The sequence below is a fragment of the Diachasma alloeum genome, unplaced genomic scaffold (genome assembly GCF_001412515.2).
Source record: "Diachasma alloeum isolate Michigan unplaced genomic scaffold, Dall2.0 Dall_scaffold_00181, whole genome shotgun sequence".
NCBI lineage: Eukaryota > Metazoa > Arthropoda > Insecta > Hymenoptera > Braconidae > Diachasma > Diachasma alloeum.
Window position 1 is genome coordinate 621384 of NW_021680347.1, and position 19712 is coordinate 641095.

The following is a 19712-nucleotide window of genomic DNA, read 5'->3' on the forward strand; positions in this document are numbered from 1 at the left end:
CTACACCGATTTCAATTTTTTTCTTCTAAATACTCGTCTCGATGGCCTCTATGTAAGTCAATCAGAATATAGAGACTCTTTAATACATAATTTGGAGATATTCCGGCTTTCCCGTTTTTAATGAAAAATTTTGTACACACAATAACTGGAAAAAAAAGGAGATGGCATACAGGATACAGGATCAGATTGTGGATGGGCGGAATCGGATAAATAGTTTAGGAGATATCCGAATTTTGTGACAAACTGTTTTGCGCAATATCTCCCCACTACTGGTCTGATGTCATTTTTTTTCAAAATACTCGTCTTGCTGTCCCCTGTCAAGATCAATCATGACATTCCATATTACGCGTAAAAGTGAGAATGAGCATCTGAAATTTTGGCTACTAGTTAGAATTATCGAATCACAGTTGCGCGGAAAATTTCGTGTCAATCGATTCAGTACATCTTGGCATAGACCCATTCACCTAACAATCTTTTTCCATAAAATAATACATCATCATTTTATCAATAATTCACGAGTCTGAACGACTTAAAAAGTGATATAAAGTAAAATTATATTATTGCTATCGTATTTTAATTTGAACTTTCCATTTTTTATTCTAAAAATGGAATTGCTACGAATTTATTCGGCACCTTATTATTAATGAAATTGGTAGAAATTTTTGGAGTCTTGGATAATCAATTAAATCGAATCAAATGCATTGGAGTGAAGCCCGTCTTCTTTATGATTTATCATTTATTTCAAGATAATGCCAAGGATAAACTGAATCATGAATTCAAGAATGGAACTTATCACATTTAAGTCTCATTAAAGATTTAAATTTCACTTCTGATGGCGATTTTCGAATATATTTAGAAAACCTATTACCCATATGTCACCACGTACTGAAGACAACCATTGAAATAATCAATTGACGAATCAAAGTCGGGTATGCCGCGTTATCAAATATTAAAATGAAATTTAAGCATTCAATAATGTCAAAAACATTTTGTGACTGAATTATAAATATTCAGAGAAATGCGAATTAAAAAGCCAGAGTGAAAAATTCTGGTGCTTCAGTGTTGAATTGAGTAGAAAAGTCTAAAAAAAAATTGAGTAGAAAAGTCTTTCGAAAATGAGAAATTGGGATGTGTCCTTGAGCGCCTTCTAACGTTTGCACCCCAAAGCACGTGAAAACAAGTTGTATCGTCATTACTAACTGAGAATCCTCCCTTTGCATGCCGACTGGAGTCATGCTATGGTTCTACTAATGCCGGCAGGAAGTCAGTATTCAAAAATAGAAAATTAAAGAAATTGAGCGAACATTCGAATTTTTTAAATCCCAGTTACCTATTTTACTCGAATATAGATTCATAAATGACATTCATATCTTAATCAAAAATAAAAAGACGAAAATGGAAAATCGATGAAAAATAAATTGTTTGTCGATAATCGATAACGATGGAATTTTTCTAGTATTTTTACCGTAGTCCTCATGCACAATATTACGGTAATAAAAATCTGTAGCGAAGTGGTAAACTAGGACAAGTGCAAAAATGGAACTTTTTCAAGAGAGTTCAAAAATTTGACCACATTGGAGAGAACTTTCGAGTGAAGCAATAGAAAATTTTTCAAAAAAATTGCACTTATCCTAGTTTACCACTTCGCTACAGAAATATAAAGCTGTGGCGCCACAGGAACCGGAACCTTGTTAGTTTCTAGGCTGTTAGAGGAGAAAGAAAGCCATCGCAATTAGCAAGTTATTTGTATTTTGTATACTGTTAAAAATTTTCGTCTGAAACGCTAAATTCTGGAAATTTTTATCGTGTACAAGTTCTACTGAAATTTCCGTCAATCTTGCCATTGAAAAATCAAATATTCCATTGATTTCCTGTTCAAATGATCTGGAAATCAATAAAATGCTTGATTTTTCACTTCAATTATTCTGTGAAAATTCAGAAAAATCAGAAAAGGTCAAGAAAAAATTGAAAATTCATGTCATTTTGGTTCTCAATATTCATGTTCCACTGAAAATTCTATCAAGTTGTAAAAATTCCATCTCATTCCCACTGAAAACTCATGAATTTCCGTGAATTCCGGGGGGTTAAACGGAAGGGGAATCTCATTGTTCTCGAGTCCTGATTCAATCGCTGAGCACGAAATTTTCCAATTTTCAAGTAACTATTTAAGTGTGCATTTGAACATTTTTTGATTATTGATTTTATCTATCAGATTGATTGATTTTTTTCTCATTACCTGCGGGTGTCAAATAATTTTTACTGGATGTTATTCTAATTATTGAAATAATTTTAAAATGCGTCTCGAATGTTTTCTCTCTTTCAGTTCCATGGTCCACCCATACCTTTCCCATAATGCTCACTAACATTCGCATCACGCGCCTGCCGTGAGGGCGTAATTGCCCCGAAACTCATAATTTTCCGAATTATTTGTTCAAATAACTTTCTTATGGAATCTGAAAAAAATCTAAAACTTATACGTGTTCTCAAGAAAGATTTGATTTATCACCCACTAATTTTTCCTCAATAGTTCATTATTTTTTTGGGTGCCATGGAAATTTCCCTAATTGAGAAGGGTTACAAAAACATCCAAATTTCATTATTTTTTTATTGTCACTGCGATTTGAAGAAAATGTGCAAAAATTCTCAATAATGCAGCACAATTAGAAATTTCTCCCATAAATTTTCCAATTTTTTTTCATTATTTTGACTTTTCAACCTAAACACCTTAAAACTTGAAATTTCATAACCATTTCTTTCCTAAATCCGATTCAATGTTACTCTCATGACATTTGCTATATTATCTTTCATGAAATTTCAAAAAAATTCTGACAGCGTACATATTTTGATTGATCGAAATAGAAGGTATAAAAAAGGATATTTTACTAAACAAATTATTGGAGTCAATTGACTAGTTTTCGAAATTTCGAGATATGACGGAAAATAACGTCCTGATCACGGGAGGTTAAATAAAGGAGTCGTGCCCACGTGCAGAATTACCACCCGAGCCAAAGGCGAGGGAAGTTCCTGGTAGGAAAGATACTATTTCGTCCCGGCGGGCACAAAGTGACATTTCCCCCCCGCAAAGCGCCCGCCGGGACGAAATAGCTATTCCTCGGCTTCGCCTCGATCTGTAACCCTCACACTCGCCAAAAAATTTTTTTCGTCCTAATGACGAAATATACTATTTCGGCCGAGTGACGAACATAATTTTTCTTTACAATGTCCGTAAACGGCGTTTACGGATACGAAATGTCCGGAACCACGTTTTACGGACTGTATAATACAAAAGTATTATCTGACGAATGTGATTATAATCCTCGTATTCGGCTCAGATTATAAAGTCACATTCATCAGATAATACTTTTATCGCCGTGTGACATATAATATTTTACGTTATTGGTCCCGAAAACCGCGATCTGACCGAGCGAAACGAGTTTAGAATCGCGGTTTATCGAGCCTAATGACATAAAATGCGTTTTTGCAAAAAAAAAAATTTCCCAGTGGAGTACCAGTGGACACTCGCACATCTATGCACATATAGGGGAGGGTGTGCCTGTACCGCTCAGCGGGTAATACCGCTCACCCGATTTTCTCCGCAATCATCAACTTAAAAATTTCTTTCTGTTCCTGATCATGAAGAATTTGATAGAATGTGATTGTCGGAAAATTTTCACGTTATTTACCACTTTAAATATGACAAAACACGTAACGAAGTTTTGAGGTCTTAACAGTGCAAAATTTGTGGACTTTTAATTAAGGTTTTTGATAGTTTCAAACGCTGAATTCTCATATTAAACTATGGTTATTCGATTCGTGGTACTTTCACGCGTAATTTGAGACTAATTCGAACTCAAAACTCCACTCATGTCAATAATTATCAACAATTTTGTTGACGCCGAGCGGAGCCGGTAATACCGCTCATAGGATCGGCCACGTAGTTGCTCGACAGCACTCGAGTACAGGTTAGGTTGCGGCGCGAGCGATACACGCAAAACCCTATGAGCGGCATTGGAATCGTGCCGAGCGGTATTACCCGACGGCGGGTAGTACCGCTCAATAGGCTCTCTCTTTTATTTTCAATCAATTTTGTGGATTCTAAGGAGAATTAGGCGTCTACACTTCGAGAATAACGAGTTCAATAGTTAAAGAAGTCTCACAAATACGTTTTTTATTCTCAAGTTGAAATATAAAATATAAAACTGGCATTTTCCCTTTAGGTGGGCGGTACAGGCACACCCTCCCCTAGTCCTCAAACTTCCTATTCTTACATGTCAGACTATTCTACATTCTTCTCTCCTGATTTATGAATGAACCAGGAAATTTCTTTTATTAACGAAAAATAAAATTTTCCATAAAAACAAAAAGTATACAGACCACAGCAGACCACAGTTCCATTACGCAAACCGATGTCAGGTCCACCCTTTTTTATAACCACCATAAAATTGCAAAAAGGTCCTCTCGTAATTATGAGAAGACAACCATGAAATTATGGTTTGACCGAGTGTTTCTCCAGGACGTGTTTCTCACAGGTTGACGAAAAACACCGAGGGACCTGTTACCCTTGTCCTTATCCTTGTCTCATGGGGTGTTTTCCCACGTTTTCCCGAAAAATATCTCAGTGAAAATTATTCGCTGCACTTTACGTCCCAGTAAAATTCTTCGTGTAGTAGCATAATAATTCAGTCGTGGGAACCAAGTGCACCGAGTGGACACACGAACATTGCCAAAACTTTTAACCAACATCTGGAAGTGATTTTCTAGGAGTGGGCAGTAAAAGGTGGGTAAGGTTTATCTCCTACCTGTGCGCACTGCGAGGTGCCCCATCCGGTCATATACGCACTGTCTGGTGGGGAATACCCTCTGAGAACCTGTGCCTCTATCGTCCCAGGGAGACAAATAAATCGCCTCCTCGGAGATAAGCAAAAAACAAAACATTTGTGTTTAGCAATGTTTTTATGCTAAACAATGACAAACTGGACAACTCAATTAAATCAAATTGTCAATAATGAATTGCAGCATCATTTCGAGATAATATCTCTAGCATGAAATCCTAATAAAACGGCCTAGAATACTACTAAGCCAGTAAAATATGATGTTTTGCATTCATTTATTCTCTTATTTTCCTTTGAATAGTGACTTAATTTTTAAAATGTACTTCCATTATTTGGATTACCAAAAGCCTGTACAAAGTTCCCAAATTCCACCCGCAATTAGTTCAGCTTTTAAAGGGACAGGATCAACCCAGCGTGCGTTATTGTAGTTGAGAGTTGTGGGAAAACTTGAATATACGAACACGAAAGTATTACAATTTATAATCGTAACATTCTTTGTTTAATTATCATCACTATGGATACCCACATTGTTATTCTCACTTTCATTAGTATTATTTACTGGTGTCCATTTGTTGATCACTTGACTCATGCACTTTCTGATTATTTTTGCTACCGAAGGGGGGCATTGTATTCATTCAATGTTAAGTTTCCATGTTTTTGTGTTGAAATAACGCAATGTGGTCTCTATAGTATATAAAGTAGATGTACCTACATTATATAGTGAAATATATAGTAAAGTATATAGTATAGTGTGCAAAGTTTAGCTGTCTCACACACACACATATCCTCTTTTGTAGGGGAGGGTAGGGCAAAACGGACTCCTAGGGCAAAACGGATCACTGACAGAAAATTGATAATTTATAGGGGAGGATGGGGCAAAACGGCCCCCCTTCAATCGTCAATATTTTCCGATTCAATAATCCGATTGGGATGAGTTAGAGCTCGTTTTGAAGAATGAAAAATTATCTTCAAAATGAAGTTGAAACTGGGAATTTTCACAATGTCATTCACAAGTTATTGACAATTGAAGGGGGGCCGTTTTGCCCCACCCTCCCCTATTTTTGTTTACGAATGCAAGCTTTGTAATTGTGATTTTCTTCGATTTATTATTTTTCGGTCAAAATTCCTAGATCTGTCATGAAAAATGACATTCCATTGAAATTTTTCGAGATATCGTCGTTTTTGTATTTTTTTTGCTCGGAATTCACTTTTGCGCACTATGACATAGGTAAAAGTTGGGGAAACCTTTTGAAACTTTGATTTCTAGTTAGGATTGTCAAGGAACATTTCTATATAACATTTTTTGGTTCTATATACTTCATAATTCTTGAGATGGAACAATTCACCCAAAATTCTTGAGAAAGAAAAAAAATTGACGCATCTATATTTCACCTTTCATTTTCACATCAGGATAACTGACAAAGCCATATAACATGAATATACGGTTTTATTTTTTGAAAACAAGCATTGGGAACCGTACGGAAACCTACTAGCAATGAAATTGGTAGAAATGAAAATAGAAAAAAAATACGTGGGGAGTAGCAGTCATATGTAATCCGTCAAATGGCTTCTGTTGCGCTGCTTGTTTAGGCAAAAATAAATATAAAAATATCCGTTTTGCTTTAGACACGCAGATTTCTAGGAAATATTAGTTTTTCAAACTGATTTGTGGTTTGAGGTGATTAGCAAATCTGATCAAACTGCGGTTCAACGACACTTCTTGCCTATAAAACCCCTGTGGCGGTTACGATCCAAGAAACTCACTNAGATATTTCAACCCGCCGTACCCATTTAATCCCATGCTTTCTCGAGGTTCGTCACGCGAAATAGAGGATTTTCCGCATTTATTTTCTCGATGTCTAGTTCCGGTTGCGGGTTTGAAATTTCGTCGAATGGATGAATACATATTCCTCCAATGATGGAGGGAAAGAAAAAATTTTTTTTGAATTTTTTTTCAAATTCACTTGGCACCCTTAATTCAACATATTCAATATTCCTGATTTGAAGGAAAGAAAAAAAACAAAAATTACCAATTTTCCGTCAGTGGTCCGTTTTACCCTAGGGGTTCGTTTTGCCTTACCCTCCCTAATACCTGCACTAATAGAAGGATTTAGTTACTGTTAACCAGGCTCTGAACCCTTGAGCATCGTGAGGGAATCCTCACTAAACCATACGCAACTTGTAGGGCGCCACTGTAGAGCGAGTGAGATGCTAGAAAAGCGCGACCACTTAAGGGTTAATTATTACTACGATTCGTTAATAGTTAACGAATCATGCCACTAAATCGTTCCACCTTTTCTATTAGTGTGCCGAGTTCACTTTTCGGGGGTGTCGTGGGCGTAACGCAGACACAGGTAGAATCATCAATTTTAAATAAAGATGGATTTGGAAGAAGTCAATAGCTAATAATACTTATCAATTTTTAATTATTAAATTAATCACCAATTAAATACCCACATTTCTAATTATTTTATCAATTAATAGGTGAGTTCCAAGCATTAACGATTATTTGGCTCTTCGAAAATCCCTTTTAAGAAATTTAAAAAATATTTGCCCAATAGTCATTTTACACACTGATAGAATGATTCATTTATTCCAAACGAAATTCGTTAACTATTAACGAATGGTAGAGTTGAATATGACCAAATGAATATTCGTTAATAGTTAACGAATGGTTCACTTGAATGGCGAAAGTCAAGTAAAACAAGGCTCCTCAAATGTACGTTCGTTAACTATTAACGAATGAACATTTGGTGGAACCGAATAGACCCTAACCTCCAACCAAAATCCATTCGTTAACAATAACTAATCCGTTCTATCAGTGCAATTACATATTTTCAATTGTTTGCCCCATTGTTAATCTACAATCCTGTATTTTCTCTCATTAAATTTGTAACCTCCTATTTTAATTATTTAATTCATAGTCAATTGAAAATTTAAACTATCAATTATTTTATCATTTTTTAATTTCAATCCGAATGTTAGTTAAACTAATGATTGATGCCGATCCGCGGCGTAAAGTGTTTCGTTTTTTGCGCAGAGTGCGTGAAGTTCAAGGTCTATTCAAAGTTTCAAGCGAAGCTTTATGCACGGAAATTTACTTTCCAGAACTTGTCCGTAAAATGAAATTTTAAAAAGTCTACGAAATTTCGAATAGTCTACGAACATGTCAACTTTACTGAAGTCGCTTCAATCCTCCGAAGCACTCCACCAGCTGCCGCATCAGACGAGCGAAGTGTCCGTAAGACGAAATAAAAAAACGCCAATCGAGTATAATTAAAACGAAAGCATTCGATAATTCTCAGTTTGAATCAAGTTATCGTCCCGAAAATACTTCCCGTCCCGCCAATAAAATAAATTCTCCAGCCCATTAACGCGAAAAGATTCGTTCCAACCACTGTAATAGATTTTTTTCTCCTCTCCCTCAAACCAAAAACCTCCGGAGAGAAACCCTTCAAAGCCCCGAAACATTACGCTACAATTTTCTCCAAAAATGAGGTGAATACAATTCGTCGAAATGCGCATGTCCACACGGGTAAAAGCGTCGCGGATGAGCCCCCGCGAAATGGGGGCGTGGCCGAGTGCCATCACCCCGATCCCATCCTATTCGTTTTTTGTGCAATCACTCGACCAATCACAAACCAAGGCGTTAACGCTCACTGTTACTTGAAATACAGATATACACTCGTCTCACTTTAAACCCCACACAATCTTCCTCACTTCACACAATGCTTATAAACTCGGCAACCCGGAATCGACCAAAAACGGGGGTTGCTAACACCACCCGTCCGACGATGCCTCCTATGCTCAAAACTGGGAGTATACTCTTACTTCTCTGAGGTCGGTGTAACCAGTTTTGCCTCAATGACCGTTACCTATTCTCTTACGTGATAATAAATTATAAATCAACTGAATGAATCAGTGAGCAAAATCAGCAATCATAAAACAGCATGTGAGAATACTTTGGGAATACTCTGAAGAACATGCGCATAAACCTAATCGTAATAAAAAACTGGAGTGATATTTCTGGATTAAAATGCTTTGTTCTATTGATGTGATTTCTCCGAGAATTTCCATCATCTCGTGAGTATCATTATCTTCCTTATTACCGCACACGATCACTTTACAATGACTAATATTCAATACATAAACTGCAACAATGTGCACTACTCTCCCTCGGGACTGCTCAAGGACAATATAGAGTAAACAGGTCAATTTCTGGACGGGGGGTTAGTTTCTGAATAATTTCAACTTGCATTGAATATTCCATAAATAAAATGAAAATTGTACTGAATATTTCACCTTTCAATAATATTACTCATGTATAATCATGTGATCAATTATTTTTTCTATTGATCAACCTGTACACATAGCAAACACGAATGTCTGAATTTCACATACATTTTGTAGACATTTTTCATACACTAAAAAACGTCTGAATAAAATGAAAATTTTTCTGAATTTCAAACATGAATTAAGATTTTTGGGCACCTGTTCGTCTGAAATTCAGATACATTTTCATTTGATTCAGACGTTTTTGCTGTGTAATAAATGAAAAAAAATACGGGTTTTTGACTGGACTCAACTATTTCTTAATTTAATTCAATAGCGAAGTGGTAAAACGGATCAAGTCGACTTATCTCCAAGTTGAGTTTTTGAGGAATATTTTCGAATCTAAAGGAGATAGCGAAATTTTCATAATTACATTTGTTGTAGCTCTCAGTCGGCTCTACAAAAAAGGTTATAACAAACATCTTGCTATCTCCCTTAGATTCCAAGATATTCATTGACAACTGGTCAATAGTCAAAATTGACTTGTACCGTTTTAAAACTTCGCTACTGAATTATTCTTTGTTTTGTTATTTTCACTTCAAATAATTTTTTTCTGCTCATGAAAAATTCTTGTTAGTTCTGGAAGCCATCAGATCCCCATTTAGGTGATTCTTTTGTTTTAGATCCTACCACGAAACTCGAATTTCTCTAAATCGTCCAGCAATTGGACTGTTCACCCTAAACGATGAACTAAAATCACGAAATTATCCTCACAATGTCTTGAATATCAGCAGTGGAATTATCAATCACCCGATGTGTTAGTAATGCCATTCAGCGTGTGTTTACACATATCAAACAATTAGTCCCTAATTTACGACAGCTCGTGAAGGAAAGAAATTCGAAACACTCTCGTGTTACCCTCACACACGCTCCCGGTGCATTTTCTTTCATTCCCACTGTCACAGCCGCAAAGGGGCGTGTCATTTCCTAAACTCATTTGTAGGAAAAGCCGCACGAGTGATCAGAGTGAACGTGATCCTTCCTTCCGTAACGTTTTCCTTCGCATCTACAGTCAAGACCTTCTCCAATGTAATATTAAACTCAAACTCCTTATTTTTAGTTTACTCAGTACTCAAAAACGATTTCGGGGTTCTCTCAGCTGTCGATGCCCATCAAACATCGCGCAAGAGTCATTATTTTTTCAACCGTATTGTCATCAATGTTATTTACAACTCTTCCAAACTTAACTCTTTCATTGTTTCTCCGTTTCTCCAGTTGATTTGTCATTCTCACGATTATTTTTCTTACTTTCCTCATTCTTATTTTGGGGCAATGAAACCTTTGTTTAGGGAAATAGAAAGAAAACATCCTGTCACGTGTGGCAAAAATATGTTTAAACTTGGTTGGTTAATTTTGTGTTTTGCTACAATTTTAAAATATCCGTCTCATTGTTGGTCGATGAATATGATTATTGTTTATAGTTATGGGTGGGTTTGTTAAGACGCCTGAGCGACTTCCCGTTGTGACCCGGGTGCGAGGTATAATGATTGTGCATGCGAGAGAGAGCTAAAAAAAAATTGAGTTCAGAATAAAGAAACGACAGTGCAACAGTACCATACGTAGTCTAAACATTGAAACATTTAGTCGAGACTGACCCTCCTGCTACTATTCTTCATGAGTTCTTTTTACTTCTCTCTCTCTCTCTCTCTCTCTCTCTCTCTCTCTCTCTCTCTCTCTCTCCTCTCTCCTCTCTCCACTCTCCTCTCTCCTCTCTCCCCTCTCCTCTCTCCTCTCTCCTCTCTCCGCTCTCTCTCTCTCCTCTCTCCTCTCTCTCTAATTTTCTTCTGATTTAATAAATTAGGTGGTCTGACTTTATTGGAATTGTTGGAGGTGAAATTGAAGTTTTGAGTGTTTGGGATGAATTATTTAATATGATTTAAGTGTTCGGGGCACGTGATTGGAGATCTAGAGAGCAAAATACATGACTGGTGGGGGTAACAGCGTGGTGCGAATGTGTCAAAGTGTTAAAACTCTGTGATTCGTTTCGTGTCTTTTATATCGTGAAGTCACATTACGTTTCAGTGATTATTATTCGTGATTTATTATTGAATTACTTTGTTTTGAGAGTTCGATCGTTCTAGTCAGTTTACAGTGGAGAGGGGAATACGTTTACAAATGTGAGTATTCCAAGGCAATTATGAAAAGAGGAGAGAATAAACACTAGATTTGAGGAAAAAGAGGAGGCTTTTTGCCACTGAACTGTCGCTGTCGCCAGACAGAATGTGCGATTGTAAATGGTGAATCATTTGTCGATCATAAGTTATCTTAATTTTTTTAGCGTGACTTCACTGGGAAAAATTCAGTTAAAAAATAAGAACTTCGATTTATCTTGGAGGATTTACAGAATTGAGTTTCGTGGGTGGGCGAAATGTTTTAGTTGAGGAAACTATATATTTTAACCCCTCACGGGGCCCTTTTGTTTCCAAGCGTGGTGTATGTACGCTCAATACAACTAGAATTAGATGACTTCTGATCAATTAAAAATTATGAAACCGATAGGTAATTGAAGCTACAGTATTCCTTTGTTGATGTTATTGTTCTGGTTGAGTTATTTTCATAGTATTCGAAATCGTCAATTTTGAAAAGAGTCATTCATATTTTCATGGGTCGGTACCACACGATGAAAATATAGAATTAAACATAATAATGTGAACATAATAATCACGAACCTACCGAAACAACACTTTTGAAAATTTTTTGAAATTTTATGGAGGATATCGTAAATCTCATGAGTGACATTGAATCGGATTTAGGGAAAAAATGGTTATGAAATTTCAAATTTTAGGTAGAATTCACGGAAATTCATGAGTTTTCAGTGGGAGTGAGATGGAAATTACACAAGTTGATTGAATTTTCAGTGGAAAATGAATTTTCAATTTTTCCCCGAATTTTCCTGATTTTTCTGAATTTTTACAGGATAATTGAACCGAAAAATCAAGTATTTTATTGATTTCCAGATCATTTGAACAGAAAATCAATGGAATATTTGATTTTTCAATGATAAGATTTGCTGAAATTTCAGTGGAACTTGAACACGATGAGAATTTCTGGAATTTGGCAGGGAAAATTCAGAAGAATTTTTAACAGTGAACTTTAAAATTTGTATTATCTATGAGTTAATTTTTTATCAGTTACTTTCTATAGTTTTAGAAATAGGCGATTTTGAAAAGAGTCATTCACATTTTCCTGGGTCGGTACCACACGGTGAGAATATTATTTTAAATTAAAAATTACAATGTGAACATAGTAATCGAGAACCATACCGAATGAATTTAACATTAACATCTCATTTATCTTGACTGAATTTTTTAGACACAATCGGAGAAAAATGGGTTGAAAAAACAAACTTTTGCGACGGCTTCCGTTACCTCTTAAGGATGTTCATCCATTCTCCGTAAATCGAATTTTCGTCGTGTTCGAGGAGAATTCTGTAGTTTTTCAAACTTACAGAGGAACATATATGAAGTTCTGAAAAATTAGTTGTTTGGTGTCGTATACGATATGAAATCAAAAATTTAATTATAGAATATATTTTATAGAATAATTCACCTAATTCACATATGAAAACTAGTAAGAATTCCTCTGAAGAAATATTCTATTTTATTGTCAATTTTACGAAAATCGTTGTTATTTCTGAAGAAATTTGAGTATTTTTTGAGAACTTCGTAAATTTCTGAACCGAAATTTCGATCCAAGAGAACTCAACAAAAATTTTGGCGAATTACGAAAAAAATGTTTCTTAAAATGAAAATAAAACGATTGCACATTCCAAAATGATGTCTATAATTTTATAAGAAGAATACAACTTTTGAAGAATACAACAGGACACTTTCGAAAATTTTCCATAGTGTATTTGACTATTTCAAAAACAGAAACGTAAATAGGTGGTAATATGAAACAGTATACTGAAACCCATGGCCGACGAATAACCATGAATACCCTGGCTAATTCTTCTTTATTTCTGAAGAATCAACTTATGTAGATTATATTTTCATCAACATGAAGAAGATAATACTGCTTTACATGAAATTTTTTTAAACACTTGTGACTATGTCTAAAAAAAGCGATGCCTAAATATTCTTATGGGTAGAATACCGATCTCTGTTCTCCATTCAATAATTTTAAACAAATTGATGTGTCAATAATACTTGCGAAGTGAAAACATTCAATGGAATTTAGAAAATCACCTTTTTTAGAGTCCGTAAAATAAATATTCCTTTTATAGATTCCCTAAAAACCCTTTATTTCTCATGTTTATAAAATCGCTCTACACGGTTAAAAATTTTTATCAGAAATTTCCGGTACACGATTTGGAAATTTTTACCGAATTTAATTACCACTGAAATTTCAAGGAATTTTGTCATTGAAAATTCAGAATTTCGTGGAAAAATCAAAGAGAACTGTCAATTTCAGTTCCATTTTCCCTGAAAGTGAAAAGAAAACCAGAAAATTCCGATAAATATATTCTTGAATTTTCAGAACAGTGACACTCAATGCGATTTAAGAGGAAAACAAAAATTATGAAATTTCAGATTGCACTGAAAATTGAATGTAATTGGACACTGAATATTCATATTAGATTGGGAATTCAAATAAATTAAGGAATCCTCGTCTTTATGCTACTTAAAATTCGGGAATTTTACTGAATTTTTAGTGAAACCTGAAATTTTATTACTTTTCCCCCTAAATGACATTCAGTGTCACTGTCCTGAAAAATAGTAGTCAATTATCCATGAAATTTCATTTTTATTCTAACAATGTAACGCAATTTTGATCACATTATAAATAATCTGACGAAAAAGTGTAGGGCTGTTTTTACCAATTTTTTGGCCCGTGTCAATACTGAGAGAATAAATAACTTCCCGTCGACAACTGTAAAAGATATTCCCCGAGGGAAACAGATTGATTCGTGAGAGATTAACAAATTCGATGGGAGAAATCTTTTCAGCCAATTTCAGCAATAATGCTTTCCACTTCTCCCTCAGAAATAAATTAACTTCTCTCAGAGCGTTTCCTAGATATCGATTCAACTTATTTCAGACATCTGATAGTTTATCTCCCTTTTACGATATTTTATAAGCGATACAGGTAATTATTGAACAAGGGGCGATCTCCACTGCCTTTGTAAATGAGTTCCCTCGCTCTAAAAACTCAAGTCTTCGCCACTCGTCCGAGGAAGCAGTGTCAGCAGAATACGTTCTCGCTTGTTATGTTATCGTGCGGCCGGCTACCTCGACGTATATGTATCTCAGTTGTTACATACCCCTCTCTGAGTTTCTCTGCAACGCCTTCTGCACTCCTGGCTGAATAGAATGTGCGCTGTAAAGTACGGAAAGCCATTCAGATAAGTTTGTCCACCGATTTTTCCCCATATGGCAATTGTTTTTCTTGAATGTAACCGCGTATGGTTACATTGTTGCGCAGAATTTTGAAGAAACTCGACGTGACATCACATTAAAAAATTCATCACTGTACGTGACAGAGTTGAAAACACCACTGAGCATTTCCTTAAAAATTATCTGCAATGTTTTTATTCTTTCCCTTCTTTCGCAAAAAATATCGCATTTCTAAAGGCGATCAGCTGCTGACAAGCATACTTGGTTATCATCACGTAGCCAAATACAGAATCTTCTGTAATAATTTATTGAAAGTGATTAGATAAAGGACAAAACAATTATGGTGATATGCATTTGAATATGTATTCCTTTTTATTTTTATCCCGATTGAAGGACATTAACCTTGAGATTTTTTTAAACAATCAATTTACATGCATTTTCCTTACTTTGTTATTGGAATGAAAACTATGAAAATTCTGGCAGCTATTACTTTGGATTTTCCACCTATACTGTTAGAAAAAAAAGGAAATTTCATGGACAGCTGACTACTAATTTTCAGGACAGTGACACTAAATGCGATTTCGAGAAAAAAAAATCATGAAATTTCAGGTTTCACTGAAAATTTAGCAAAAGTCCAGAACTTCCAGCAGCATAAAGACGAGAATTCCTTAATTTATTTGAATTTCCCATCTAATATGAATATTCAGTGCCAAATTATACTGAATTTTCAGTGAAATCCGAAATTTCATGGATTTTTCCCCCCTAAATCGCATTCGGTGTCACTGTCCTGAAAATTCAAAAATATATTTACCAGAATTTTCTGGCTGTTTATCCATTTTCAGGGGAAAATGGAACTGAAATTTACCATTCTCTTTGATTTTTCCACGAAATTTTGAATTTTCAATGACCAAAATCCAAAAATTTCCAAAAAGTATACCGAAAATTTCAGACAAAATTTTTTAACAGTGTAACCCAAACTCACTTGATTTGAATGTTCGATTTTAACAATGAGTTTGGAAATTCAAGCTGTCGTTGAAATCGCAATGATTGGATGGAAGAAAATTGAGGAAAAATGCCTTGACAAAACGTCAAAGCAATGCGAAATGTTCTTCCGGGATTTTTTACGTCAAAACAGGAATAAAGCGCACGCCAAAGTGGCATATTTCAGGGCGAGTGTCATGGGGTTTTTTACTCGTGCGGAGGTGACATCCGAGCGGAAGGCGAGTAAACGACGTTTTATGGAGAGTGTGATGAAATAGTATGTTTCGTCATTAGGCCGAAAAAAACTTTTCTGGCGAATATGAATTTGCAGCCGGAGCCAAAGGCGAGGGTTGCAATCATATGAACTAGAAAAGTTTTTTTAGGCCGTATGTCGAATGATATTTCATGTCATAACGGTTGAAAGCAGCGACTTACGAACGCGTAGCGTTCGGTTCGGCCTCTAGCCGCCACATTCATCAACAACTACTTTTTTTCACTTGTACCGCACACTGACAGAAAAAAATAATTTTATCAAGAGAATTTTATTTGAACCAACTATCATTTGGTTGTTAATTTTCAGATAAACATGATTTCATAGTGAATACCAGTTGTCTCTACCTGAGATACAGTTGATTGGAATCGAACTTCTCTAGAATTAAAGTTCCTTTTATTTGTCGCAATAATGAGAGTATTTGATTTCCTTCTAGCCAAAAGTTTGCTAACTCCATAAATTCGTTGATTTACTCAAAAATCAACATTATTCTCATGACTAAATACGTTGTTATCTCAACTAACACGATTATACGTTATCCCAAGTAAATTATAACTGAAGTGAGCATTTGGTAGGGGAGGTTGGGGTAAAACGGACACTTTTGACTTTTATTCAAATGTTAATGAGGAGTTGGAATGTTGATGAAATTTAATAATTTTTTTTTTCAATCCAAAGAACAATTATTTCCCTTTGTGACGAGCCTAAACTGAGCTCAAGTGATAAATTTGTTTCTGAGTTATGAATAATTTTTAAAAAGTCTAAAGTGTCCATTTTACCCCACCCTCTCCTATGTCGAATCAGGATGAACATTGTTATGCGGAAAAAGCTTTGAGATTGTAGTAAGATGTCGTTGAGTTGAAAGAAGTTTATATTTGTTGACTAAAAAAATCGTATTAGTTTACAATAACGGAATCACAGATTACGGCAATTCAATACGAACTTGGATATCACAAATTTCATTCAATGTGATGTAGCTCAATTTAAACATCGGCTTCATTCGGAAAAATAACGTTCAATTCATTCCTCAATGTAATCATCTCCTAGGTACGAATTGTTGATTAATAAATGAAAGTAGAAAACTTCTCGACTGGAGATTATATTAGGTTAAAAAGAGTAGAGCTTTTCCATTTTTGTGGTGAATACATGTCACTTGACGCCAAGGACTGTTTTATTTGAGTCAAGTAAATGTATCTCAAGAAGAAATAATGGATATTCACCGTAAGATCTTATTTATTTGAAATTGATTCAAGTATATAATACTTGTTCCAAAAAAGAAACATCTCAATAACAATAATTTTTTCTAGCAGTGTAACATGCTATTATATATCTTTATGCCCGGAGAGAAATTTCCTAGAAAAATTCTAGTACGAGTACTGAAAAAAATTGCAATCCACCGGCTGTGAAAAATTCTAGTGCTGTTAATGTAAAATATCTTGCTATTTCTGTGAAATTTTGACAGATATACGGGGAAAAATTCACGTTTTCCCCAATAAAATTTCTAGTGCCGGCACTAAAATTTTTTCCTGGCGTCAATTTGCGCCTCTTTTCCCGTGTTAGCACTAGAATTTTTCTAAAAAATTTCTCTCCGTGTGAAAGTAGATGTTTTACGCCTTTTTATCAATGCAATTCTCCGATATTCGTTCTCAATTGAAGAGACGACATTGTCATCCAATGACGGCTGCATCAGTATTACGAAAATAATCAATAATCACTCAAATACTCATTCTATATAAACATCTTCAATCACTAATAAAAATGGAAATTTCCTTCATCATAATTCATTCAAAAAGTACAAAAGAATATCACTTCTTCTAATTTTTTTTCTTTCCTAACATTGCAAAGGATTAAATCCCAGCATCCATTCTAGGACACGTTCCGAGCTTTAGGCTCGGAACCCCTGGCGCAAAAAAGGGCGGCATAAAAAACAATAAAATGTATTGCCCTTCATGACTTATGAAATCGGAAGGAATTCCAGGAATGACTGTATACAAGGGTGGTATGTTCAACGAGGGATGTGGCGGAAAAGAAGAAGCGAGGAAAGGAAAAAAAACTTTGCTACAGGCACGAACTGGAAATTGGGATAGTTTAAAGCGCAACTTAAAATGCATGATCACACGCAGAGGTGAAATAAAGTTTGAATGCATTTTTTTCTCAGCGGAGGGAGGGGGGTTACTCTCGAGAGAATGATGAATCGCCGACGTAAGGCTCTGTGTCTTTGCCGCCCCGGAAAAAGGAACGAGAGAGAGAGAGGGAGACTATGTCCAAACGTTGGCGCTTTAACTTGGACCACACAGGGACGGAAGCAAGGGATGGAGGGGGGTGGACGTTACGATGGGGTTCTCGGGGTGTATTTGGGGCGTATAACCAAAACGCTGCCTTGTTATACGTGTCGAGAGTTGAAATAGTCAGGGAGGAGAACCTAAACTGCCGAGTGGGTAAAAGTAGGTGGGAGAGAAGTGCTAGGGGACGAGGCAAAAAAAGAAAAAATAACACCAAGTTTTACGAATGTAGGTGAGCGCGAGGAGAGGAACAAGAGTTAAGCCGTGGTAAGACTGCGAGGTCGCGCGCACCCCATGTCCTGGCCCTGGAATGCCAAACTATTCAACGTGTCACGAACTGCTGAACAGTTGAACAATATATCGGGACTGGTATATGTGGGATTATTTTTTTGTTCTTTTCATCTTATTGACATTTTAATTTTTGGATTAAGGGGGATTTTGAAGAGTAATAAATTGAGAAATTATGCATTGCTTTGTTACGTGGAAAATAAAAATGTAATGAAAATTTAATCGAAATCCATGTGAAGGCGCACACAGTGGCTTTTTGGTAACTTTTCCCGGAATTTCAGTCAAAGAATAGAAATTGACCGATTGATTTCTATATTCTTTTGAGGAAAAAAATTTCTGATGTCCGGTAATTTTCATGTGCACGGGGAGAATAGTATTTTTCCGGGCTGCTGTGGTGGGGTTTTTTACTCGTATGGTGATATGCGTTCGTAAATCGCTGCTTACAGCCGTTATGACAAAAAAGATTATTCGACATACGGTCTAAAAGGCCTTTTGTAGCTCATATGATTGCAACCTTCGCCTTCGGCTCGGGCTGCAAACTCATATTCATCAGAATAGTATATTTCTATGCGATTGCGGGAAAGTATTTTTGGGCTCGTGGGAGGTTTATAACACGAGCCGAAGGCGAGTGATATAATCCCGCGAGTCTAAAAACACTTTTCCCGCGAGTATCGAACCTTGTTTTCATCACAATGTGTGGGAAGAGGGGTTTTGCACACGCGGAGCGTGAGTAAAACGTCACTTTACACACAGCGTGATGAAATAGTATATTACGTGCTAAGGCGGAGAAGTGCTGAATTCAACGCTGGTGGAGTACAGGCGCACGAGGCACCGTTCGTCTACGACTCGGCCGCCTTCGGCGGCCTCGTCTCCGACTCATAAATCGCTAAAATCTAACTAAACAATCAGTTATGCCCATCTATCTCAACTAAGATCTCGAGATTCACTTATTTTCCTTATTTTCTTTATCAAATACTTTAAAATTTGAGCAATTGTAAAAATACAATTGCTCAAATTTTAAAGTATTATACGCCTTCGGCGGCCTCGTCTCCGACTCATAAATCGCTAAAATCTAACTAAACAATCAGTTATGCCCATCTATCTCAACTAAGATCTCGAGATTCACTTATTTTCCTTATTTTCTTTATCAAATACTTTAAAATTTGAGCAATTGTAAAAATACAATTGCTCAAATTTTAAAGTATTATGAAGTTGATTCAACTGTAGATTTGGAGCAGGATCTGGTGAGACATCATGAAGTGGAATTGGTGAGATGTCGTTGATCACAGGTTGGGGAATACGATTACAGAGAGATGATGGTGATTTGTTGGCTTCTCTTGGAGTTGTTGTTCCCCGGCTGTGGCGGGGAAATTTAAATGCATTTGATTTTTTT

The 19712-nt window shown here is 35.9% G+C and overlaps 1 protein-coding gene across 1 annotated transcript in view; it reads left to right on the forward strand.

Annotated features, from left to right (window-relative positions):
• Positions 1 to 11160: 11160 nt before the first annotated feature.
• LOC107045716 (single-minded homolog 2) overlaps positions 11161 to 19712 on the forward strand; it is a 29728-nt gene continuing 21176 nt past the window's right edge. Inside the window, exon 1 of the mRNA XM_015268066.1 lies at positions 11161 to 11281. The gene's annotated coding sequence lies outside the window, so the exon portion shown is untranslated. The remainder of the gene's footprint in view (positions 11282 to 19712) is intronic.